The sequence below is a fragment of the Puma concolor genome, chromosome E4 (assembly GCF_028749965.1).
Source record: "Puma concolor isolate L17-30 chromosome E4, mPumCon1.1.hap2, whole genome shotgun sequence".
NCBI lineage: Eukaryota > Metazoa > Chordata > Mammalia > Carnivora > Felidae > Puma > Puma concolor.
This window is the reverse complement of record NC_141683.1, coordinates 8625997-8652829: the sequence shown is the minus strand read 5'-3', so window position 1 is coordinate 8652829 and position 26833 is coordinate 8625997. Positions and strand designations below refer to the sequence as shown.

The following is a 26833-nucleotide window of genomic DNA, read 5'->3' as shown; positions in this document are numbered from 1 at the left end:
TTTGCTTGTTTATCTCCGCGGGGTTTCTTGAAAGGATTGTTTCCAATACAAAGTGCTATATAAAGTAGTGATCATTGTTGTAATAGGAAAGTAGGTGGTGAGGAGAAGGACGGGGATGGAGGGCTGTGTTGTCTATTTCCTCCATGGAAACCTGCCTCATTATTACCATAGTTCACACTGATCCGTTTCAACCATCCATCGAGCCACCCACCCATCCATCTATCCATCCACCCATCTATCCAACCAAGCAATACTTACTAGTGCCACCTGTACTCAAGGCTAAGTGACAGCATAATTCGAGGAATGCTAAGATTAGTAAGTGCATCTATAGCACTTTTGAGTTCACACCATCCTCTTTCATGCTTATGCTCCCCGTCATACTCCTTTTCTGTCTGGATGTGAGCTGCCTACAACCGGTAACCACAGACTGAATGAAGTTTTTCTATCTCCCAAAGCACATGGTGTGGTACACCCAAATGCATACAGCAGACACTCAAACAGACTTGAGGTGGCCACAGACAAGAAGTCCTTGGTGCTGCATCAGTCAGTCAGGGGGCCTGGGGTCCAGCAACCTTTCCATCAGTGGTGGGAAAATCCAAGATGGCCTGCAGGCCCTGGGAGGGGGCGGGGGTGGTCTTAGACCGGAAGGAAGCTGCCTCAGCCTCTGGTTACAGGGAGATGAGATTTGAGGGCATGGGTCTCTACGTTCTCACTCGGTGAGAAGGGACAGAGCAGGAAGAACAAAAGGACGGGCGCTTGTAACAGCTTCCAACATGGTGACATGACCAAGGAGGGAAAATGACTCAGCAGAAGGAAATGTTGTGCATCAGCTGTTCTCGGCCAAGGAATTGTGTGGCGGCAGAAACACAACATCCCAGCAGCTCCTGCCCCTGCCCCCAACACTCAAAATACTTCCCTTCTTTTTTGTGTTAAGATTTGGCAACTTTCAATCGCTTTATAGCACATCTTTGAGCTGTCCATCAAGGAGGCTTCCTCGTGTTGCCACCAAATGACTTTGCGACCTTGAATTACAATGCAATGCAGTGCCTCTGTGTCTCCACTGTTCCATCTGTGGGATGGGGGCGACAGTCCCTACTCTGTCTTCATTGTCAGGTGCCAAAGAATCAAGTGTGCTAACATCCACTAATACAAGCATCCTCTAATTAAAATGGGTATTGGTGTTGGAATAAGTACTGACTCTCTCCCAATTGGGGGGGGGGGGGGGAAGGCATTGTTTTTAAATGAAGAATTTTTAAGGTAAGAACCAACTGATCACACACCCGGCAGCCATTTCGCATTATTTTTTTTTCCTGTTCTGATCTTCCAACCCTAGAGAGACCTTTGTGGACTCTTCTCGTAGTAGGCCTGACAACCTCTTCCAAAGAATATAATTTTAAAGGTCAATTCCAAATCCAGGCTTTGAATCTCTTCTATTCCTCCCCCACCAACCTTTTTATATCTGTCTGATGTGCCCTCTTTCCCAGAGACTCACAGCCCCCTCCCGTCGAGCCCCCTCCCGCATCCTGTGTGGTGGAGATGATAACCAATCATGAAAACCCGCAGCCTGCAGACATTGGAGCGAGCGGGTGCACGGAGGGGAGGCCGAGGAGGAGCCGGTCAGGATGCATGTAATCAGAAGGGTTATCTAATGCTAGTTTCATTCTAATTGAGTCAGTACCATATGTCACCCTGCAATAACATCACAAGCAGCATGCAACTGAATACATATTTAATTCACATAATGGGTACAGCAGTAGAAGTAATCAAGGCAGTTTGCCATAAGCCATAAAGAAATGTAGCTTGTTCCTATCAAGAAACATTTGGCACTTAGGGAGAGAACTGTATCACCAGCGAGAGGGGAACCGTATTACTGCGAGGGCTCATGGGGGGAGGGGGAGGCAGAGCTGTGGGGGGCGGGGACATGGGGAGAAAGAGATGAGAGGGAGAAGGAAACCAACAAATGAAAACACGAAAGAGATTAAAGCCAGAACATCGATTCCCTGCGAATGAAAATCAATGAAGGAATATTGTCAGTGGATCGTTGACCATCTCAATATAATTAACAGTAATGGATTTATTGGCAGTAGCTTAATGATTTAACGTCAAACGTGGCCCAGAATTTCCTGTGCTGTCACGGGCCCTTCTCATTCCCTCCTGGCCCAGTCCGCGTCCCAGGAAATGGATGGGGCTAGGGAGGGTTAAAAACATTTTTTTTTTTTTTCACATCCCTTCATCTGGATTGGCATCTGACAGAAAGCTGCTCGCCCATTCCCTCATTTCCTCCCTCAAGGAGATGATTAATACCGCTGGGCAATGCTCATCAATATCTTTGGACAGATCAACTAGAGTTTTCATTAAACCCATATTAATGTCCTAGATACACAGCTGTGGACAGGTTATTCTAAAAAAGGGGGGGGTGCAGAAGAAGAAAGAAAGAAAGAAAAGAGAGCAAAGAGAAGCAAAACCCTCCATTTCAGTTAACTATTCGCCTGGAATTAACAGGAAACCTGGCTCCTTCCCTCATTAGGGCTTCTTCCACCAACATGTTTTGATGTATATTTCATGAGGATAAACAAACATTCATTTCACTTTGGGAAGGTGTTTGCTGTAATGTATTGTCAGCGTAGCCAGCAAGGAGGGGACATTAATTTCAATTCTGGTGTTTAAACACTTTGGCGAGTCCCAATTACTCATTCCCCAGCTCGATATCAGGAGCCCCGGAGGAAGGTCGCTGCCTCCCCGTGCAGCCCCCTGGGCGCGGCCCCGCCCCCCAGCGGGCACAGCTCTTCCCAAGTGGGGAGAGAGCCGGAAGCAGGCGAGATGGCTTGTCACCCCGCCAATCCACAGTCAGACCTCGGCAAGAGGGGCCAGGAAGACCCGGCCTTGCATTGCTGCCATCCTTGTGAGAAGCTGTGTGCACGCAGGAGTTCGAAAAGGAAGTCAGATCCTGTTTTTTTCTTGGCCTAAATCTGAGGATGCCAACCGTTTCACGGAGAAGAGCAAAGCCTTGATACCTAGAAAGCTAGATATTGGGATGAGAATGGGAGAATGGAGACAGGGCCGTGTGTCACTGAAGACCTTAAATACGGATGCGGGGGGCGCCTGGGTGGCGCAGTCGGTTAAGCGTCCGACTTCAGCCAGGTCACGATCTCGCGGTCCGGGAGTTCGAGCCCCGCGTCAGGCTCTGGGCTGATGGCTCAGAGCCTGGAGCCTGTTTCCGATTCTGTGTCTCCCTCTCTCTCTCTGCCCCTCCCCCGTTCAAGCTCTGTCTCTCTCTGTCCCAAAAATAAATAAACGTTGAAAAAAAAAATAAAAAAAAAAAATACGGATGCGGAAGAGGTCATGGTCCTGGGGGACCTGGAGGGGCCCCTGATGGCACCTTCCAGCCACTCCACCATCAGAAACGTCTGCGGCAGGCCTTCCTTCCATCTTGCAAAGGATGAGGAAAGGAGACCTCCTGCATCCATGAGAAAATGAAGCTTTGCAAAGCTAGAGGACGCAACAAATTTATTATTCATGATTATTATGTTATTCGTTTCTATCTGCATTTCTTTTTTTTCTTTTTTCTTTAATGTTTATTTATTTTTGAGAGAGAGAGGCAGAGCATGAGTGGAGGAGGGACAGAGACAGAGGGGGAGACCCAGAATCCGAAGCAGGCTCCAGGCTCCGAGCTGTCAGCGCAGAGCCCGACATGGGGCTCGAACTCATGACCTGAGCCGAAGTCAGACGCCCAACCGACTGAGCCACCCAGGTGCCCCTGCATTTCTTTTTTTAAGTTTATTCATTTTGAGAGAGAGAGAGAGAGAGAGCGTGCGTGAGTAGGAGAGGGGCAGAGGGAGGGAGAGAGAGAATCCTAAGCAGGCTCCACACTGTTCGCACAGAGCCCGACGTGGAGCTCGATCTCAGGAATCTGGAGATCATGACCTGAGGCGAAACCCAAGAGTCGGACACTAACCGGCTGAGCCACCCAGGCGCCTCTCCCTCCATTTCTGATAGCACCTGCAGCTTTAGCAAAAAGTTCTTCGCGGGGCGCCTGGGTGGCTCAGTCAGTTAAGCCTCTGACTTCGGCTCAGGTCATGATCTCACAGTTTGTGAGTTCGAGCCCCACGTCAGGCTGACAGCTCAGAGCTGGAGCCTGCTTTGGATTCTGTCTCCCTCGCTCTCTGCCCCTCCCCTGCTCGTGCTCTGTCTCTCTCAAAAAATAAATAAAAACAACAACAACAACAACAACAACAAATTAAAAAAAAAAAAGTTCTTCATAACGTGCCAAGCCTGTCTTGAAGCCACCAGTGAACTGCCTGCACTGTTGGACACAGCAGAGGATCTCTCTCCACCTGGGGAGCCGGCTAGCAAAGACTTCACCAAACCAGAAGAATCCTTCCTAATAGCGTGAAGAACTAGCCTCGGGTCTATTTAAAGAGTTACTTCCGGCTAATGATAAACTATTAAAGGGAGGTGCACACATGTTTCAAAGATACAACTGTAAGGTTGAAAAATGAACGTGAAAAGATGGCACGGCGGCATGAGATATGTGTGCCCTGGCAGGAACAAGAGCAGCCAGGAGAGGCAAGGTGTCCCCCCAAAGCCTCTGCGTGGGGGGAGCACCGGAAGACACAAGCGGGAAGAGCCCAGGGCCCATGTGGTACCTTGGGGATAGCACAACACACAGGGTCTCAGATGCATGCCCACAGCAGGACCCAGCTGGGAGAGTTAGCGAGATCTGGAAAACACAAAGCTAAGAAGGACAAAGAAAACCCCCCCCGGCTCTTATCAAAGTTACTTCTTCCGTGAGTGAATGCTAAGCCCACAGTTTCTCCATATATGAGGGGTTTTTTTTAATTTTTTTAAATGTTTCTTTTCGAAAGAGAGAGAGAGCACCCCATCTCCCAGCGCCCCCCTCTCTCTCTTTGCTCTGTCTCTTGCCCGCACTTTCCAAGAATCCAGCAGCTCAAGGGTTAATGTCCAGCACCCAGAAGATAGTCCCAAGGGCCATGCTCCGGCACTATGGCTGTGTCCACGCTGCCTGTCGGGAGTCCACGCCGTGCTGGTTGTTAAACAGTCTGGACACCACTTCTGCATCCAGGGTTGGGAATGGTCAATGCATCACTCATTTGTTCAACAAACTTATCCGCGACTGAGAGCGTACTGGTTGTGCCCAGGAGATCAGGGAAATGAAGTGGGATCCTGGTCTCTCTCACTGACTCGCCCCTGTGAACCCAAGGAGGGAGGCATCACCATTCCTTTCTGCCTTCTGACATCTTAATGCACACCTCCTTCCAAGGGTCCTGGGGCAGCCAAGGAAACATACCTGGAGAAACTGCGGACTTAGCATTCGCTTAAGGAAGAAGCAACTTTGATAAGTTTGAAAGTTTCTGATGCTACCTCTGCTGCTTGTCACCTGCTTAGTTCTCATCAGACAGGCCAGGGAAGCTTCCCAAAAGCCAGACCAGACAGGTTTGGCAAAGCAGAGAAGCCTGATAAGATCTGGGTCTCTGGCAGAGAGGAGAGGCTGGGAAATCGGCAAATAGTTCTGTCACAGATCAAAAAAGACTTGAGGCCAAGAACACACCCTTGTGGGGTCCAGGTGACCTACCACTGTCATCTAAAAAGAACCAAATGTAATGGGGTGGCTCAGTCGGTTGAGTGTCAGGTTCTTGATTTCTGCTCAGATCGTGATCCCAGGGTCGTGGGGATCCAGCCTGGCATCGGGCTCCACACTGAGTATGAAGCCTGCTGGGGATTCTCACTCTCTCTCTCTCTCTCTCTCTCTCTCTCTCTCTGCCCCTTTCCCCTGCGTCACACACACACACTCTCTCTCTAGAAGAAAAAATAAGAAAGTAAAAATAAAGAAATAAATTTTAAAAATGTAATAGGACTCACAATAATAATAAGGAGCATCACTTACTGGGCGTCTAAGGCTCTGCACATACCCTCTAATCTAATCCGCACAGGTCCCCAGCCCTGCAGGTAGTTTGTCCCTTCACAGGCAAATAAACAGAGGTCTGGGGAGGTTAACCAGCAATGCCAGTAAGTGGCTAACGCAGGATTCAAACTCAAGCCTGACCAGTTCCCACCGGGTGGTGCTGTGCTCTGTGACTCTACAGACGATGGGCACCTAACGGTCTCCACCCAGAAGGCTTCAAGAAGCCACAGACTGAGGTGCTCTCCAGCACCAGGGAAGGTACCCCGTGTAGACAGGACGCACACAGGCCTTGGACTCTCACACAGGCTTCACCCTTCACCACCTGCTCAAGTTTAGAAACGTCACTCAGGTCCCAGATTCCCCACGTGAGAAATGGAGACGATGCCCACCTCTTAGAACTGTTGTTGATAATTGAGCAAAATGTTTATGAAAGGCCTAGCGTTGTTCCCGGTACAGAAGGAATGAATAGCAATTCTCCTCTGGTCTCCGGGACCCCTGTCCCCTCGCAGGGAAACCGGAAACACTTCTGCGTTATTTCACGCTTCCAAGAGGTAGGAGGGAGGAAAAGAGTAGAGCCTGGGGTCCGGGATGGAATTAGGACCTGCTGGCTTTAGTCATCCACTGGGGGGAAGCTGACTTTGCTTCCTTCCACCCTAGGAAGCATGACGGTGCCCCTAATTTGTAGGTGAGCTAAGACCTTCCCGTTCTGGAACTCTGCGATAAGCTGCCGCTACGCTATTTTCATGAGCTAAAAGGACATTTTTCATGAAAATAGAACTAAAAATAACAACAATAAAAATAATGCAGAGAGATCTAGGAGAAGACATCCCCGTCTCCCAGGAATAGCCGTGACAGAGGAAGCCTTCAGAAAGGCGGCTGTAGAAGAGTCTGAGGAACACTGGAAGATTCTGCGAATGCCTTTGGATGATTCGACATCCCTTTAACAGAGCTACAACTCCGCAGTCAGAAAACGAGGCTCAAGTCTTGATCCTGGCACGTAACATCCTGTGTCACTCAACCTCTCCGGACTCAGTTTCCCCACCAGTAACTGGCTCTAGTAATTTATATCTAACTCCTGGCGTCAAGGTAATGATTAAACGCCGTAATATACTTATAAGTGAGTCCTCTTCTGAATTTGTTATTAAAGTTCAACACACAGGACTAAGTGGTTCCTAACCATAAAATTCTATAGAAAGTTTATTTGCTTTCTATATGCTGGATATGACTACTTAGGTTTAAGAACAAAAAAGTTCCATTATTCAGTCTAGTGCCTCAAATCTCTTTTGCCAATACATGTGGTACAAGAAAGACTCTATCTCAGGAGGCTCCTCCCACTGTAAGTGACTTCTCGATGTGTGAGGCACTCATTCTCTTTCCGTATTTATTCCCCTTAGGAAGTAACATCCAAACACATCTTGATGCCCAGAGAAGCAGGTCTATGAGTCTAGGACACTTAAACATTTAAATACAGTCTTCTCAACCTAAGGGCTGAGGTCAGAGAAGTATCCTGGTCTGCCTTGACCACATGGGATCCTTCTTTCCAGGGTCTGTCCATTCTGGCTTCTAAAAAAATTTTTAATTTAATAAAACCATTAAAACCCGCTTCTCAAAACTTAGGGAAAGCACTAACACATAGATTCCCTTTGTTCTCCTTCCGTTTTTCAGAATTCATAAAGCATAAGAGAGATCAAAGAATAAAGACAGTTCTTTCATTTCTGCAATCCTTTCACAAAGTATCAAGAAACAGGGAAAACACGATGATAATGCTATCTGCCAGAGATAGGTAGATGTATCTACAGATTCATCTACAAAAAGCAAACAGCATGCTTGAGCCTGAGAAATTCACAAGGATATTCACAAGGCTGTTTTAAATGTAAGTCTAGCTCTTGGATATTCCGCACATAAACAACAGAAAAGAAATCTTAAGAGGAACTATAAATCTGAAAGTGATCCCGCGTCAATACGAGAAAGAAGAGAAAGGTGCACTGTACCGCACAAGCACATAGATTTTACCATCACAGTAAGTGTTAAGTCTGTAGACCGGGTTCAGCAGCCTTACCTAGCTTACCCAGTGATGGATCCAAACCAAGTGTGGGTGTGTGCGTGTCGTGTGCAGCCAGGTGGGGTGGTGGTTCCCGACACATTAAGCAAGATGACGCAGCAGCAAGGCTTTGATTCCATTCACCTGGTCTGGGTTTGAAGGTCACTTCTACCCCCACCCATGCAAGCAACCCCAAGCAAAGCATTTAGCCTCTCCACCTCGGTTCTCCGGGTTGTAGCACAGGGAAGATAATGACACAAACCCTGCTTGTCTCATTTGTTGTGTGAGTCAAGATAACAGAGGGGAAGCCATGTAGCCAGTTAGAAGGAGCACTGGCTTCGGAATCGCAGGGCCAGACTTAAACGTCTTATTTGTGGAGGCGGGGGACTTGGCTGGCTCAGTAGAGCATTTGAGTCTGGATCTCGGGGTTATGAGTTCGAGCCGCACGTCGGGTGTAGAGGTGACTTAACAATCGTCTTTAGAGGCGCCTGGGTGGCTCAGTCGGTTAGGCACCTGATTTCAGCTCAGGTCATGATCTCACTGTTTGTGACATCAAGCCCTGCATTGAGCTCTGCACTGCCTGTTTGGGATTCTCTCTCTCCCTCTCTCTTGGCCCCTCCTCTGTTCCTGCTCTTTCTCTCAACATAAATAAACTTAAAAAAATACAAGTCTTTAAAAGAAAGTTTTATTGTGGATGCTTTTTACAGGACCTCCGGGCCATTCCTTGAAATGCTGGGTTTCCTCTTCTACAGAACAGGGCTCTCTCTTCCACCGCAAGGCACCCTGGTGGGCATCAGGTGCCGGAACACCTGATAGGACATCTGGAAGCTGCACACCTCTCCACGGATGCTAATAGGGGTCACGCAAATGTAAGTTACTGCCATCCGCTAACTGATCTGTATCTGGCAACTTTGAGTTTTGAACCCAAATTGGATGAGGGTCCTAGAATGACCACTCCCTTAGAGGTTTTTCTTCTCCCTTTGTGCCCTTTCCCCAGGACATGTTTAGCGAGCCGCTCTCTGCATCAGAAGACTCGCAGGCTGGGTTCCAAGCAGAACTGGAGGCCGGGGGGGGGGGGGGGGGGGGGGGGGGCAGGAGGAGGGGCGGCGTGCAACAGAATGAAGGAAAAGCCCCGCAGCCCCGAGCTGCCCTGCCCTTGCAGGGATCCCAGCAGGAAGTAAGATTCGTGAAGTGAGGAGAAGAGGAAAGGGAAGAGCTTCTTTCCTCCCATTCAAGTGGTTTTCTGCTGAGGGCCTCCTGTCCATGGAGGCCCCGGTAGAGCAGCGACCCCAGCATTTCGACCCCAGAGCTCCCCGGCCCGACGCCTCAGCCCCCGGTTTCCCCCACAGCCCCAGGAAGGAGGTGGCCTCCCATCAGTAGCAGAAAACTGGGGGGTAGAACCTGGGACATGGTTATCCTCAGCCTACACGAATAGCCTTGCTTTGTTTTTTTAAGTTGGAAGTACCCAACTTTGATAATTGACAGAAAACAGCAACTATTAAGCAACTAAAAGTCATCATTCCTAAAATAAAAGTTCCTTGAGGTCAAGTTGGTTTTTTTTTTTCTTTTCTTTTCTGCTTTGTTTACTAAAGTATTCCAAGCACCGAGAACAGTGCCTGGCATCTAGTAGATAGATGCTCAATAAATATTTATTCAATGGATGGATGAGTCCATGGCCAGACAGATGGCCAGCCAGATGGGACGGTGTATGGATGAATAGGTCCTTCCTGTGGGTCCAGAAAGAGCCGTACCCAAACCACTCTCGTTTCTAAACACCTGCAAAGAAACTGAGCGATCCCCAAATGCAATTTATGAGCCATTTTCTCACCAGTTCAGAATAACCAGAAGGGCCAAGCTGATGTAGGGATAGCTCAAGAATGGCTCTCTGAGAGAGTATGTTAAAGAAGGTAGGATGATTTCTTCCCATCTCTTTTCACTGGGCCTATAACATCCTTGGTAGATCACAACTGTTTGGTTTATTTTTTTTTAACATTTATTTAGTTTTTGAGACAGAGACAGAGCGTGAGCGGGTGACGGGCAAAGACAGAGGGACTCACAGATTCCAAAGCAGGCTCCAGGCTCCGAGCTGTCAGCACAGAGCCCGACGCGGGGCTCGAACTCACAAACCGTGAGATCATGACCTGAGCCGAAGTCGGACGCTTAACCTACTGAGCCTAAACGGCCCCCATCACATCTGTTTTGATACATCTATAAGAAAGACTTACATTATAATTACATTGTGATTATATGTAAGTGTCACATTAACGCATTTTTACTGAGTACTTCTATTCTATACAAGGAAAATAGTTAAAGGCAAGCTTTTGTTTGCTGGGATACTTAAAACATTCCCCCCAAAGTGTTCTTTACAGTATTCATTTATTCAACAAGTTTCTTTCTTTCTGGGTAAATAATTTTATCGGCAAAGACAAAACAAAGGTAAATCTGAGTTGCTCAGGACCAAAGATCAAAACTTGGAGCAGAGCTTAAATTAACGCGTCTCTCTGTAATTCGGTTTTCCCTTACTTTCTTTTTGCTTTTTTCCTATCCTCAGCTACACCTCATGGTTCATTTCATTATTTCCTCTCCTTTGTCCTTAAAGCTCCTTGTCACCTAGTGAGCAACGCAGACTTGGCCTAATGCAATCACTGGGTTTCTCTCCACCTGTCCCCAGACTGCTGAGGAAAAGTCACACAACCAAGTTTCCATGTGCCTTGAACAAAACCCAACAAGCTGCTGAAAGCTGGGGCTCTCCCTTCAGAGGCATCGAGAAGTCTACTCACCATCGACTGCAATGTATCTGCGAACAGTTGTGTCTCCAAGAGGGAGCTATAATGAACTCCTCAATTAATTAATATTTTAAACCGTCTAACGTAGAGGGATTTCTTTTAAATGCCTAACTTTTCAACTTCTTTCTCATTCGTTTACCTTCTGGTTACCATTCCCCGTTGTCAAAACATACGCACGTACGTATGTGCACATACGTATACGCACACACACACACGTACACGCACTTCGTTTTCTGTTCTCTGAGCACAAAGGAAATGAATGCAACCAGTTTTGTCTTCCCTAGTTCTCAGGTTGTAATTCGTATTGCAAGAAAAAAGTCTAAACGTTTCAAAGTGCCAGGCTCGCACACAGTAGGTGCTTCATAAGTGTCTGTAGAAGTAGGAGCGAAGCACAGAGTATAAGTAACACACAGAAACTCGAGGAAAGGAGAGTGTTCAGCATAGGGAAGAGAAGAGGAAGGGATAAAGATAGGGGTCTTCAAATATCTGAGTGGCCGGGGACGCTTAGGGGGCTCAGTTGGTTAAGGGCCCGGCTCTTGATTTCGGCCCAGGTTGTGACCTCACGGTTCATGAGTTCAAGCCCCGTGTTGGGCTCTGCACTGACAGCACGAAGCCTGCTTGGGATTCTTTCTCTTTTTTTCTCTTTCTCTCTCTCTCTCAAAATAAATAAACTTAAAAAAAATGTATCTGAGCAGCCGTTGTACAAAACAGCAGTGGATTTCTTTTACACTGTGTCTAAGGGGAGCCCTCAGATGGATGAGAGAAAATCTCACTGAGGGAGATTCAGTCCATCAGGAGAAAAAACAGCCTGTTTGAGACGCAGAATATCCTAACAACTTGTTGTTAAATAATAATGATCTCCAAGGCTCCTTTAAGATAGAAAAGCTCTGGGGCGCCTGGGTGGCACAGTCGGTTAAGCGTCCGACTTCAGCCAGGTCACGATCTCGCGGTCCCTGAGTTCGAGCCCAGCATCGGGCTCTGGGCTGACGGCTCGGAGCCTGGAGCCTGTTTCCGATTCTGTGTCTCCCTCTCTCTCTGCCCCTCCCCCGTTCAAGCTCTGTCTCTCTCTGTCCCAAAAATAAATAAACGTTGAAAAAAAAATTTTTTTTAAATAAAAATAAAAAAAAAAAGATAGAAAAGCTCTGTGCTCTTACTACCCCTTTCTAGGAGTATTTAGACAAAATCTGGGTGACACCAGCCAGTCCTGTTGACGACTGTGGTACTGTAAGTCCACTGGGTAGGCGTTTAAAATTGGATCCCTTCTGAATCTCAGCCAGTCCTGTTGACGACTGTGGTACTGTAAGTCCACTGGGTAGGCGTTTAAAATTGGATCCCTTCTGAATCTGTACTTCTAAAACTATTAATGTCTTCTCTTCCAGACAAACCCCAACAAGCTTAAAAGCTTTGCTTAAAAAAAAAAAAAAAAAAAAAGCAAATGAATAAAATAAATGTTTGTTTCATGAGCTTCTAAAATATAATCTTTTAGTAATTAATTTCTAGTTCCTTATGGGATATCTGTGAGATCCATCTGCCTGGAAACAGGCTTTCCTTCTGCATTTGTTAAACCATCTATGTCCACCCCACCAACAACACACAGGTAGGGGCCAGACTTCCACATGTGACAAAGTAATGCATCTGCTCTACTCTGAGATCTCATTCCCACCAGGAAGGAAGAAACCATTAATTAATTTCACACCATCACTGGTATTTCCAATGACACCTCCCTCGTCCAACTAAGATCAGAGCGGTGGCTTGAGTTTTATTTTTAAGAGGAGCTTGGGGTCAGGAGACACAATTTGTGGACTCCATGACGTCATTTCCTTCCTCCGAGCCTCAGATTTGCCACCTGTAAGATGGGGTGGGATCCGTGTTTGCCCCAAGAACCTACTTCACGGAGCGGTGACAAAGATCGAATGAGAACACAAACATCGATGGAAACCCTCTAGTGCTATTATTCAAAGGCGGAAGATTGTTTTTCAGGTAACTTTTAAAAGTAACTACAAAAGTAGCAGTAAATTTTGCCTTTTAATTACTTAGGCAATAATTAAATGAATACAGTCTGTCTGACTTTTTCTTAAAGAGCAATGTAAGGTCTCAGATTCAGTGATCGGACTGCGGTCGACAACCTGCTGATCTCACAGTGTGACCTTAAAAATCCAAAGGCCCGGGGCGCCTGGGTGGCTCAGTCGGTTAAGCGTCCGACTTCAGCTCAGGTCACGATCTTGCGGTCTGTGAGTTCGAGCCCCGCGTCGGGCTCTGGGCTGATGGCTCAGAGCCTGGAGCCTGCTTCCGGTTCTGTGTCTCCCTCTCTCTCTGCCCCTCCCCCATTCATGCTCTGTCTCTCTCTGTCTCAAAAATAAATAAACGTTAAAAAAAAAAAAATCCAAAGGCCCAAAAGGGCTGCCAACGTCTAGCGAAAGCCCAGGTGACTGCACACACCATGTCCCATCACGTATTTTCGAAGCAGCCCTTCAGCTACCTCCTACCTTTGCATGTCTCCTACTGAGCTCTTACGTCCTGACAGTGGCCTCCCGCCTCTCCAGTGGCGACAGCAGCAGACTGGCCCCCCTGCCTGCCCCGTGAGTCATTTCATCCTTTTCAAAGTGTCCACAGAGTTTTTGACAAGGGCTTCTTAGTCCTCCATCATCTCCTGTCATCGTCTCCTGCCCGGGTATCATTCATCAACCAAATAAAAAGCCCAGCCCAGGAAACAAAGTATTTGATGTGGTTAATTAAGAACGTGGAAAAAAAAAAAAAAAGAGAGAGAGAGAGAGAGAGAACGTGGAAGCCACGTAACCTTTAGCGGGCTGATGAGGAGACGGAGGAAAACCCAGGGAAGCTTTTCATAGTTATTGGCAAGCCAGTGTCTCAAAACACCGGCCTGGATACAAGAAGATACATGTAGAATTTGATTTGGTTTATTTCTCCCCCCCGCGCCCCCCCCCCACCCCGACTACGTGAGGACAGTTTCCTCACTGCTTACATGATATCTCCGCCATCGCAGATAAATCTAAATTAAAATGACCTTAGAGCTCCTTCCATCTCCAAACGGGTCCCCCCGTGGAGTCTGGAACACAGCAAGTCCTAATTAACAGAGCACAAAAGTTCTAAAAACAGTTGTCTGTCAAACTGCCCTGCAGACCAGAGGCCAGGGAGGGGCTTGTGGACACGGTCCCCTTCACTGTGGTCTCCTTGGCACTGTGTGGGTAGTAGCAAAGGTGGAAGAAAAGGAAATGATCTCTAGCTGATAAAAAAAAAAAAAAAAAAAAAAAAAAAAGTCTCGCACTAGTGAGCTCAAGGGCAATTGAAAAGAAAAGCGTCACCTCGAGGGGTCACCCAGCCGGACCACCGGGGATTAAGGGAACTAACGTTTTTGATTGGAATTAACCAGAACCCGCCCTGTAGAGAAGACACAGAAGCCTATCCTCTACCTTCGAATCCCTTTGTCCTGCCTTCGACAACCCCCCAATCTCCCACTTTCTGACAACAAAATCTATCACAGAAATCTTCCTTAGGAAAGAGTTATCTTAGGGGCGTCTGGGTGGCTCAGTCAGTTAAGTGTCTGACTCTTGATTTTGGCTCAGGTCATGATCTCGAGGTTCATGAGTTTGAGCCCCGTGCTGGGCTCTGCGCTGATGGCGTGGAGCCTGCTTGGGATTCTCTCTCTCCTTCTTTCTCTCTGCCCCTCCCTCGCTTGCACACACACTCTCTCTCAAAATAAATACGTAAACTTAAAACTTTTTTTAAAAATAAGCGTCCTTTTTACTCAGATAGTCGTTAGCATATACATCGGCTAACGAAAACCAACCGATTACAAAACATGGCTTAACGTATCATGGGGATATGGTCTGCTTCCCTCTAGATGGGCTGTGGCAGCTGGGTGACTGGTTCCTGGGATTTTTCACTCGAGGCCCTGGCCACCAGCTCATGTTCTCAACCAGAAGCGTGAAGAAGGCCAACAGCTTTGCTCATCAAAAATGCAATTTCCCACACACAGAGGCAATAGCACAAAACTATTTTCTTTCATTGCCAAATGAATTGTGTTTGGTAATCTGAAAGCATCATAAATTTTAGACACACAGGACCCAAAAAGGAGCTCGCCTTTGATGCTCGTTGTGATTCAGGGAGGGCACTGTGTGGACATAAACGGGCTGGCCGCTCCTGGGACGTGGGAAAAGGTGCAGAGCCTGAGAGCTGAGTTCGTAATCTGACGTTCGGGTCTGCCTCTTGGGTTGCTCTATCTATGCACCAGAGGATTTCCTCATCCTCTATAAACAGACACACCCATGTGCAGGAAACAACGTCATTAGTAACCCCCTTGCACTTATACTTCCTCTGTAAGAAAGCCACGAAGGTTCCCCACCACCAACCACGTCTAGCCCGGAAGCCTGTCTTGAATGAGTGCACGCTGGAAGGGAAAGAGCATGGCTTTGACAGACGTAGGGGGAATCCACCATCACGTATACTTTCTATTAAAAATGGGCCAATGCTACTAAATGGATAGGGCTGTTGGGACAGGGATTAAATGATGAAATACACACGCGAACTACCTACTTGAAATTCTCTTGGTCTCCCTTCCATAATCTGACACTACTCATCTTGTCTTAGTCTGTTTGAGCTGCTGTTAACACAAGGACCACAGACTGGTACAGCCATCAGTCTATAAACAAGAAAAATTTACTTCTTAGAGTTCTGGAGCCTGAAAAGTCCCGGATCAGGGTGTCAGAGGATTTGGTGTCTGGCGGGAGCCTGCTTCCTTTTTCCTCGACGGAAGGCCATTTTCGCTCTGTCCTCACGTCGCAGAAGGGGTGAGGGAACTCTCTGGCGTCCCTTGTGTAAGGGCACTAATTCCATTCGTGGAGGCCCCACCGTCATGACCCAGTCTTCTCCCAAAGGCCCCACCTCCAAATACCATCACATTGGTGATTAGGTTTCAACACGTGACTTCTGGGGGGGCACAGACAGTCCATCCATAGCATCATCTTATTCCATTGCTACCATAACCCACATCGTGCTCACCAGGCAAGCCCACATCCTCGCCGTCACTCCCTTACAATGCAGAAGTGGTTCCTAACTCCAGTCACCTCCTTAGTGCTGGTGACTGCCTCCTCTCCCACCCTCGTGCCTCCCCCAAGCACCTCACCCTGCCCCACCTCCTCTCTACGAAGCCAACTCTAATTATGACGAACTCTAAGCCAAGGCTTCGGTCTCTGAAATATCACTGTACTTTTAATCCCTGACATCTAATTACAAGTTCACCGAACATTATCGTCTGCAGTTTATGTATTGTGGTCTTCTCTCCCAAACACCGGAAGCTCCCCTAAGGCAGATAATCCATTTTTTATACTTTTTTTTGTAGACCTCACAGCACCTTAAAAACGGTCAGTAAATGGTGCAAATAAATGCACTTTGTAAACTGTCAAACAGGGTGTGCATGGAAGATATTCTTACTTGCCATAAACCGTGAAGGCCTGGCTATTACTCATGTTTGGGACCTTCGCAGTACCTTCCAGTTGGGCAAGGGGTCAAAACTAGGCCAGGAATCCTAACGGGAGTGTCCAAATGAGGTGTGGCAGTGATCGGTGATCAGTGATGGGTATGGCAGTGACAGTCTTCTGCGAAAACGAAAACACCCAGGCAGTTACTGCTGTGGGTAGAGGGGGCTCTGGGACAGCAAGTCCATTTAAAGGCTGACCTCAGCCCTTGGCTCAAGGTCAAGGTCGAAGCTTTGAGAGGAACTCTCAGCTGCTAGGAAGTGAATCAGGCAGGGCCCCTTGAGAACACCACCACTAACACATATTAAGCAGAACAGTTAAAAAACAAAACAAAACAAAACAAAACACCTCCATATCAGAGGCGCCTGGGTGGCTCAGTCGGTTAGGCGGCCGACTCTTGGTTTCGGCTCAGATCATGATCTTCCCCGGTTCACGGGTTCAAGCCTCGCTTCGGACTCGGTGCTGACAGTGTGGAGCCTGCTTGGGATTCTGTCTCCCTCTCTCTCTGCCCATCCCCTGTTCGTTCACTCCCTCTCTCAAAAGTAAACGAATAAACATTTTTAGAGAATAGTATTAAGAGAAACCTCCACATCACGCAGGCTGGCAAATTGAGGGACCAGGCTTTGAACCCAGGCAGCCCCACTCCAGAGGCTGTCCTCTTAAACCCTTCACTATAATCCATTTCAAGACTTGGTGGCTGAGCCCCAAAAAGTCCTTGAACTAAACTCTGCACCTATGACAGTCATGCTCCAGGGCTTGAGATTCTGGATCCTCTGATCCTTATGAACCAGCTGGTGTCAGCTGGGTGCTGTAGTTTCTACCTTCATCCACACAATCCTGCCTCCTTGTCCTGCCTCCTTAGTTTAACCTTTCTGGTCCACCTGATTTTAATTTCTTATTTTTGTTCGTCCTTGGTTCCATTCTCTGTTGGTCTGGAGCCAGCCCTACTCCACGCCTGCTATAAAAATCCAGTACCTTGGGGCGCCTGGGTGGCGCAGTCGGTTAAGCGTCTGACTTCAGCCAGGTCACGATCTCGCGGTCCGTGAGTTCGAGCCCCGCGTCAGGCTCTGGGCTGATGGCTCAGAGCCTGGAGCCTGTTTCCGATTCTGTGTCTCCCTCTCTCTCTGCCCCTCCCCCGTTCATGCTCTGTCTCTCTCTGTCCCAAAAATAAATAAACGTTGAAAAAAAAAATTTTTTTTTTTTAAATTAAAAAAATAAAAAAAATAAAAATCCAGTACCTCAAGGGATCTGCTCGTTCAGGAAGGAATCTGAAAGCAGAGAAGGAATGGACAGTGGAAGTCCACACACTCGGCTGGACAAATACAACACAGTTATAAAAACACTTCATGGGCCCATGGAGGCCCCGGTTTATCGCAGGCGATTGGCAGACGGAGAATGCAAAGCCCCTCCTTTTCTTTCTTGGTCCCCTCTGTGCCACGAGCTACTTTGATCCAGCCTTCCTCTATCAAGGTGGGCTCAAGAACCTAGGCGAGGGGGCTAAGTCTGTTAACTGCCCCAGTCCATGCTGAACAGAAACAGCACAGCCCTCCTCCCAAGGCAGGATCAGGGGGGGTTAAGGCGCCATGGAGGGAGAGGCCGTGAGGGGTCACCAGACTCCAACTGCAGACACGGAGGGGGACTCGGCACACAGATCGCACCAAACCTCGTGTGCACAAAGTCCAAGACCTAGTGTTCTGAACTGAAAGTCTGTGTCACTCCAAAATACACCTGTCGGAGCCCTAACCCCCCACATGAGAGTCATAGGAGAGAGGCCTTCGGGAGGTAAGTAGGTTTTGAGGAGATCGTGAAGGTGGAGGCCCCCATGATGGTATTAGCGCCTTTCTACAAAGAGGAAGGATATGTAAGGATATCTGTCTGCCATGTGAGGGTACAAGAAGAAGGTGGCCAAACAGGACTCTCACCCAGAACAGAATACACAGGTACCCGGATCTCGAACTTCCCAGCCTCTGTATACACCACCCTAGTTGACGGTATTGTGTTACGGCAGCCCGAGCTGACTAATTCACCCAGGCTGGTGAAAGAGGGGCATTTCATGTCCAATCCACAGCAGGATCTGCTTTCATCCAAGCACGTCCAAGGGGAGATGATGCAAGAAGACTGGAGCTAGTCCTTAGGATCAGATGGGGGTCCTGGGGTTCACGCATGACGACAGGAGTAACGCCAAGGATCTCGCAGCTGCCGAGGGCAGAACGTGAAGGGAAGAGCCAGTAAAGTGCACGAACCCCTCATAATGGTGGGCAATCCGACGCAAGCCATACAACAGAAGGGCTTCTGAGGCCCTCATTGAAGAGGAAAGCCTGCTCGCCAGCTCTGGCTCTGGCCAGCTCTCGGCAGTGCCCGGCGCCAGGGTGGTGGATGATCACGCAGAGGTCGCCGTCTCTACCAGCGGGGAGCTTGGGAGGTACAGACTGATGACGAGGACTCTTAATGCTTCTTAAGCGAACAGTAAAACGAAGACATTTCCCACTGTCTTCCATGCTAAGGGTTGGATGCCAGAGGTAGAAAAAAGACCCAGAAGAGAACCTTTATTTCTATCCCATTTCTATGAATGAGATGGTTTTACTTCCCCCGCCCCCCACCAAAACTCCTGGGGGAGAGATCTGTAGACATGACCTGTCAGCCCGGGACAAGGAATTCAACCTTGGGCTTGCTGTCCTGGCTTTGCCCTCTACCAGCTGTGGGATTTTAGACAAGCCATTCTAGACCTCTAAAGCTCAGTACCCTCCTCTTAAAATGGAGTTAATTGTATTTCCCCTGCCAATCTCCTTGGGGTGTTTTTGAAGATCCAATAGGAATACAGATGTGAAAGCATTTGGCAAACCATAAAGTACCACGCAAAGAAAGGGGTTACTTCCACGGGCACCACAGAAATCCTAACGCTATCCCATCAAGTTTAAAGACACTTCCAGTAGGGTGAGCCTGTGACCTCTTTCTCTGACCAACCACCCTGTATCACCTTTGGTCTCTGTTCACCTAGGACCAGTGGCCTCCAGGGTCAACTGATTCAGACTTGCGTTTCTTCATTTTTCCCAGTTTGTTAGAGTTAGTAGTTTTGCTCCCCTGAAGCTAAGGCACGCTGGGTGGCTTCTAAATTCTGGCAGCATCTGTAAAAATTTCTGCCTGTTTAGTTGGCATCAAGTTCTTAATGGTATTTAGTGGTTCAGAATTAATTTCTCCACCACAGAATTATCCAGGACATTCCACGCCTATTTATAGCTTTCTCAGGAGTCCCTGACTACTGGCTTTTACTCCAAGTCCCTAGGCTATCTCTTTTTACAGGAAAAAGGGTTTTGGTGGCAATTACCAAGGTCTAGCATTCCAACTTAGCAAAGAAATGATGACCTTGGCAGAGCAAAGCAAAGTCAAGTACGTGGGAAGAAAACTATTTGCATATCTCAGCTGAAGAATCAACTGAAATGGTATTGAAAACACAAAGATGCTAAGGCTCTTTCATCTAGAGTTCAACTTCTCATTTCCCTCTTGTCCATGCGTAAGTCATGACCCCGGGAGACCTAGGCTTGATGCAACAAAAGGGGGTCTGCTTCTAGAAATAAGCGTTTCAGGGCCACAAAAACAATGCCATCTCATGTGAAGTGAGGAAGCCCCAACCTTAAGAAACTTGAGAAGCAGAGATGGAGGCTGACCCATGACTGAGGGTGAAAGGGAAACAGAACCAGCCACGTGTTGAAAGGTCAACTGGACGGGGAAACAGTCTCACCATTGGAATCTACACGTACCCATATCTCATTTTCAGCTCGGGTCACTGTGCCCCAAGTTCCCAGCGTGTAAAACACTGACAGTTATTCAAAACCCCCTGGGCACTGTGCCTGAGCTGAGGTTTTGCATGTGGCCGAGGCCAGGAGACCTTGCAAACCACACGACTGTCGCTTCGCCCCCTAGTGGCTGGTGTGGCCTGTGCTGTGATCGGTGGGGAATCGTACCCCACTCTCCCTAGAGTTCCAACCAATTGGGAAGTTCAGGGCTGAAAGAAATGCTGTCCCTGCTGAATCTACAACGCCAAAATATTAGCAGATTCATAGGAGCTTAGTGTCCTAAGACAACTTAAAAATGTCAGTAACTCTTCTGGAAAAAAAAAAATGCTAGAGAGGCTGGGCTGACCAAAATATAGAGAAACAGTGGTCCTTGGAACTTGGATTCCCTGGAACAAGTCCCCCTGCCCCCACCACCGCCGCCTTTTCGGGTATTCCCAGCCCCACTCTGACTTTCTGAGAATAGCACTGATAACTTATTTAAAGCGTTCCATTATTGTAGGTGAGGGACACTCCAGTGACCAATCTGCCAAGAAAATCCCTCCACTGGGGTATGTTCCTCCCCACCCCCCCTTTTCAACCTTAACATAAAATGTGTCATACACTATGATCACGTTCACAGCATTTATCTGCTGGTTAATATGCATGTATGGTAGAAATGCGCTGGGGCCCAAATAGGTTTGCTGGATAGAATTCCTCAAAGAAGGGCCATGGACAAGAACTCAGAATTTTATTACATTCACATGCACACCCACATCTGAGTGAGTGCAGTGCATTGCTGTTGGCCCTTTCCGTCAAGTACAATTGTAGCTTGAAGACAGAGGGGGGAATTAGAGAATAAAAGATGAAAGAGAGAGAGAGAGAGAGAGAGAGAGAGAGAGAGGGAGGGAGAGAGAGGAAGGAAGGAAGGAAGGAAGGAAGGAAGGAAGGAAGGAAGGAAGGAAGGAAGAAAAATAATGACATCTCCCCCTGCCTTTGAAGTGCCTGCACATTTACCAGATGAATTGGGAAAAGGACACACTAGGGGTATCCCCAAAGCCAAGACAAGGTGACTGAGGACACTCCCCCAGATAAGGACAAAAATAGAAGTCTCTGTGTGCTCATGTGTGTATACACATTTGCAAATAATCAGATGTACACGCAAGAGGCACAGGCATGCTTCTGCACATTTATGTGCTATACAGACATGTGTTCACAGACATGAGGCAAATATCTCTTTACAAATACAATTTAGCAGGTATGAGACTGCTGATCAGCAGCAGCTTAAGAAGGGGGAGAAAATCCTGTGGAAATCATTAATACTCCAGGAACCTCTAAGACTCAACCTGAATGCAGACACTTAAGCTCTCAGCTTTGCCATTAAAGCTGGGGCCTAAATTATTGATCTCTTGCCTTTATCAGCATAACAGTCACGTCCCAGTATCGAGATCTAAGTACACTGCGGTCCCTCTGCTGCAGCCACTGAAATAATTAGGAGAAATTCTCATTAAAGGAGAGTGAAAGGTTCAGAGACGGAGGCAGAGCAAAGGGTCCGGGAGGATGTTTAATGTCTTCCATGGGGTCGAGAGATCACTGGGATCAAATCCCCGAGCAGTGCCCACAGATGACAGCTTATCAAAGGGAGGAAGTATAAACAATTCACACATGCAGTGGCCCTCTGTGGTGTGTTTACATCTGCGGGTGTCTATGTGGAGTCACACGCAGGCTGCAGAGAAATCGCCCGTCCGTGTTCACAGGGGGGTGGGGGGTGGATGGCAGGGCCGGAGCCTCGGCGCGTGGGGGGGGGGGGTGCTGGAGAGCGAAAAAAAAAAAAAAAAGAGAGAGAGAGAGAGAGAAAGAAAAAAGAAAAACAGCCAGGGTAAGAAAAATACATGAAAAATAAATAAAAAGAAACATATTAATAATGGAAAACCCACTGTGGACTCTCTTCAATTTAATTTATTCATTCTTTGAAAGTACAAGGGGGTCTGGGGAAGAAAGGGAAGGTAAGGCATATGGGCAAGCCAGCACTTTCTGATGAGCTCCCAGTTGGGTTAGCAAAGACACCAGGATAATATATACCGTGGATTCAGACACCCACACTCACATAAAACCTTTACTCCGATGGCAGAGCGGCTTTCCATTGATTTGAATGCAGATTTCGCCAGCTTCTCCTACCCTCCCCCACCACTTACCAAAAAAAAAAAAAAAAAATCAGCCTTTCACACATGTTCCCAGAAACGGCCCAGACTTATGAGGAGAGAGCAAAGGACAGAGAACAGTCCTTCAGAAGCCAGACCGGTGGAGGGACAGGGTTACGACAGGGGAAATTAAACATGAAGCAAGCGGTAAAGCAGTGGAAGGAAGGGGCAGATGAACGGAAGCCTCTCGCCCAGCTCCAGGCAGGCACAGACCCCAGCAGGCGAGCCAGCGTGGGCACACGCGTGCGGGCACACGCGTGCGCCCGCACATCCGAAGTGGGCCCATATTTAACGTCAACGTGCAGGCACTGAAAAGAAAAATTCCATCTCACACGGCTAATCAGAATTGTTAGGGAGACCATTACCACAAACACTGGGAACATCTGAAATTGATTATTTTTACTTCATTCCGTTAATGAAATCCTCCAGCGACCAAGCCCTAGCCCTGGACGAATTTCTACATAATGAAAAGAAAAAAACAAGAATAACTTCGCTGAGTTAAAAAAAAGAAAAAAAAAAAAGGTGGGGGTGGGGGTGGGGTGTTGCTGGCTGTGTATTTGAAATATACAGGTATTTACTCGGTGGTTTCTGTCCGTGCAGAATAATTGAGCCGGGCTGAATCTGTTCCCACCATTTTGTGAGAGGGAGATATTAGCATGGACCTCACATCCCATAAAGAGCACCACATCATTAAATGTCTTGGGCTGGCGCATAGGGAAGAGAAATGCGGGATGTCACCGGCTGATAGGGAAGAAGACTTGATGTTATTTATTAGGGAACACTTACCAGAAACTGCATTTTCTCCATTTGCATTAGATACGGGGCCGCTGCCTCTGCAAAGTGCATACATGCGCGCGGACACGGGCAGAAAGAGAACACTCCTTGGGATTCCCCCCCACCGCCCCAACCTTTGTTCGCTGTCCCCTTAATCTCCCGGGCACCCAGGCCTTGGCTTCTTGGACGTCTTCCCCACCCGTTCTGCCCCTCTCTCTGCTCTGCACCCCCCACCCCAGTTTTCTGCCCCGGAGTCGCTTCCTTGCTCTAAAAGCCCGTCCCTCCCGCACTCTCCATGCGCCCATATATTCAGCCTCAACCCATCTTCCTTTCAGTCCTGACCCCGATGCCTTCAGCCGGCTGGCTATTGAGATGTCAGGATGTCTACAAGGAGAGGCCATCAGAGCAGGGCTTATGGGTGGGTTTCCCCTAAATTCATGAATTACAGGAGTCGCACGGGGTGGGCTGGGGGGTGGGGCAGAGGGGGACAGCTGACACATATTTTTTAATGAGAGTAAGGGGAAAGCGGAGTTCAAGCTTCCAGCAGAAGTGCTGAAATTCCCCACCAGGGGATTCTCCTGGAAAGGACGGTGTGGAAGCATAATTGCCCGGCCCTGGGTTCCTCCCCAGCATTTCATCCCTCTGAGGGCCAGTCATCAAAACAATCCGGAAATTTGCTCTAAGGATGCAAGCCTCAGGCCATCGGCTCTAAAAGAGGTCCTAGGCTATTTCCTCTGGATCTCCCTGAGGGTGTGCTATGGTGAGGGAAGAAAACCAAATAAGCCTTTCGAGTGGTGGCAGCTCTCCAGAGTCCACGCTTGGGGCCTCGGTCACTTGGGGGCAGAGTCGGGCTTCTTCTCGGACTGCCCACCACTTCTGTGCCCTGGTATTCTGGAAGCAGTCAGATGCGCATGAGGAGTGCTCTCCAGCCCTCCTGAAGAGCGAGCTGGTTGTCCCCCACCTCCAAAAGGTCCCACCTGGGAATGTCCCACCCCAAAAGGCACATCCACATCAAAAGCCACGTGCGTGGCAGGAAGTACCAAAGGCTACAAACACGGGCGTGAGGCTAGGGGTGAAGGAGTGGCTTCCCCAACTGTTTTGTGACCTCAGGAGAGGGCGGGCAGGGGAGACCCACTGGCCGACAGTCAAGAGAGGCGGTGGTGCGTCTATTCTGGAAAGGACTTCTGGAAAGGACTCCTGGATCTAGAACTCGGTCCATACTTGAGACAACTTCCAGGGAGGAGAAGGAAAAGGAAGGGAACAGAAGGATTTCTGTGACACAGGTTAGGCTCACCTGCCAACAGCCACATCTACCTGGAGAGCCCGCCCCCCCACGTCCTCGGTGCATTTACTGGGGGGGCGCCCCTCACCCCGATCCCTCGTTGCCGGCTCCCCGATGCGGCGGCCTCTCCCCCACCCAAAGAAAGTGGCCGAGTGTAATTATGCAGAAAGCACCACTGGAGCTATATCAATAAGACAGACGTCTGTTGTATCATTCTCTCTCAGTAAGGCATTTCTTCTCCCCAATTGCTCATATAGAATCATAGCCTAATAGCATCCCATTAACATAATTGCCAACACAACTAGTGTTCCGTGTCTCAGAGCCATTTACTTACTTTACCATAAAGAATACCAAAACAGCCCTAAAATCACAAAGAGGAGGAAAGAAGATGGGTGGGTGTTGGGGAAGGCGCGAGCAAAACTGTACCCCTTTTATATTCCCTTCGCTCCCCAGAATGGGGTTCCAAGACGATAAACACAGGAGTGCCTCTCTCATCTGCGGGAATCGTAACACAGAGCCTTCCTACCAGACTCCCAAGCAGACGTGTGCTAAAATCTAAACGGATTCTGCCAGGCGAAATGAAATTCCCATTATTTTTAATTAATCCTTAATTAAAATATATTACTCCGCAGATTCCGCAAATCTCTCTTAATATGCAAATGCGGCCCATTCAAGGATATTTACATATCATTAATTAAAACGGCACATTCTTTCAGCCTAACAAGCTGAGGGGCTGTGGCTGCTGCTACGTTGGCTCGAGGAACCCGTCCTGGCAGTCCCAAGCTCATCTGATAAAAAGACGTCAAGTGCTGGCCCCGCTGGGGGAAGGTGAGGCAAAAGGGGGAAGCGGACGCTATCCTCAGACACTCTCCAGCACCAGGACTTCAGGCATCATCTTGGGGCCACGGCCAAGAGATTCTGGCGGGGCTCTGAGGCTCCCTGCTGTCTACACCTACCTGGAGATCACCTCGGGACCCAGCCCCACTGGGGCTTGGCCGGGAGGCCATGCGTTTCCGACTCGGGCATCCCTGAGTCTTGGTGGAGGAGGGCCGGGTGCAGGGGGGGCGCTGGCACAGAAGAGGAGAGGATCTATACACCCTCGGCCGCTTTGCGCTACACACGTGAAACCTTACGGAGCCTCAAAGTCGGCCACCTCCTTCTTGATCAAGACGCGACGGGGTTTGGTGGGGAGAAACGGAAACGGACGCAGGACACCAATCCCTCTACCAACTGCTTAGGTTAACAGCCGAGGACGGCTAGGGAAGGAGTCATGGGGGGTGGAGAGTGCTATGTACTCAGAGTCCAAGTTTAAGACCATGTAGCAAAGGGTTGACGGTTGGGAACAGATGATAGGAGCCGGTGACGATGACGCAGCTCCTGACCAAAACGTAAAGAAGGAGGAGCTCACCAAGGAGAAGCAAGTGGAAATGGACATCAATCACCATTTCCGAAGACAGGCCTTATCAATCAGGGAGATCTGCAAACAGCACTCCAGCCACCCCCAAAGCGGGATCGGGGACCATTTGCGCCCGGAGAGGAGGACAGCCTGCTGGCCTCAAATATTTCACCGTCTGGACCACCTGAGACTAGGACAGGCCAGGAAACAAAATGCAGGGGCGCGTAAACTGTATTCACAGCAAGTTTTGTTGTCCAGAGACCTCTGGGAGACCCTGCAGGTGAGAATCCCACTGCCTGGGCCCTCTCCCTGGCTAATGACTCACTCTCACAAAGTCCTTCATTCATATCTGTGTCTCAGCAAACTTACAGCCGATTATATGCCATAGACACGTGTGGACATTTTATTTTTTTAATTTTATTTTTGATGTTGATTTTTGAGAGAGGAGACAGAGCACAAGCAGGGGAGGAGCAGAGAGCGATGAAGACACAGAATCCAAAGCAGGCTCCAGGCTCCGAGCTGCCAGCACAGAGCCCAACATGGGGGCTCGAACCCATGACCTGAGCTGAAGCTGGACGCTCAACCAACTGAGCCACCCAGGCGCCCCTCTGTGGTCATTTTAATAGCTGAAACCAAGAATATGAAATCTTTGAATATCAAGGGTCTACCGTGCTTAAATGGATACCTACTTCTCAGATTATGACGAAGGTCTTGTCCGTAAGATACCTTCGGGCTGAAGTGGCTCCTCACAGGGTCTGAGATACAGCTCAGTGACCCAACGCTCCTGTCTTGGCCCAAATGTCTTCTGTTTCTTTGTACGCTGTAGTCCCAAGAGAGTCAGATGTATTGTTCTGCCAATATTTATTTTTTCAGATTACAAACTTCTACGAGGCAAGGACCTTAGCTCAAACACTTGCATTTCCTTTTACTTAGGTCACTGGCATGTGAAGACAGAAACTAAATATACACACACACACTGGATGATCAACATGAGATCAGTAAGATGAAGGGACAGTCACAAGGCCAAGGGTTCTCGAAAATGGCGCAGCAGGCCTGAAAAAGCCTTCAGAGGTGGTGTCGGTCTGAGCAGAGAGCCACAAAGCCTGCAAGCTATTATCTAGAATGCTAGAACTATCCCAAGACAGACATGAGCTCAGGCTCTGTT

The 26833-nt window shown here is 48.4% G+C and overlaps 1 protein-coding gene and 1 long non-coding RNA gene across 5 annotated transcripts in view; one reads left to right on the top strand and one right to left on the bottom strand.

Annotated features, from left to right (window-relative positions):
- The window catches only part of PBX1 (PBX homeobox 1), a 298333-nt gene that overhangs the window by 169236 nt on the left and 102264 nt on the right, over positions 1-26833 (bottom strand). The window contains exon 1 of one of the 4 annotated variants that reach the window (XR_015246429.1): positions 7983-8169. The exons of the other annotated variants lie outside the window; for them this stretch is intronic. The gene's annotated coding sequence lies outside the window, so the exon portion shown is untranslated. Of the gene's footprint in view, positions 1-7982; positions 8170-26833 lie in introns of those variants that run through there. 4 annotated transcript variants of the gene reach the window in all.
- Positions 8305-10782, top strand: LOC147572446 (uncharacterized). The gene is made up of 3 exons (XR_015246430.1): positions 8305-8424; positions 8672-8833; positions 10564-10782. It is a non-coding gene; the product is annotated as an uncharacterized LOC147572446 (long non-coding RNA).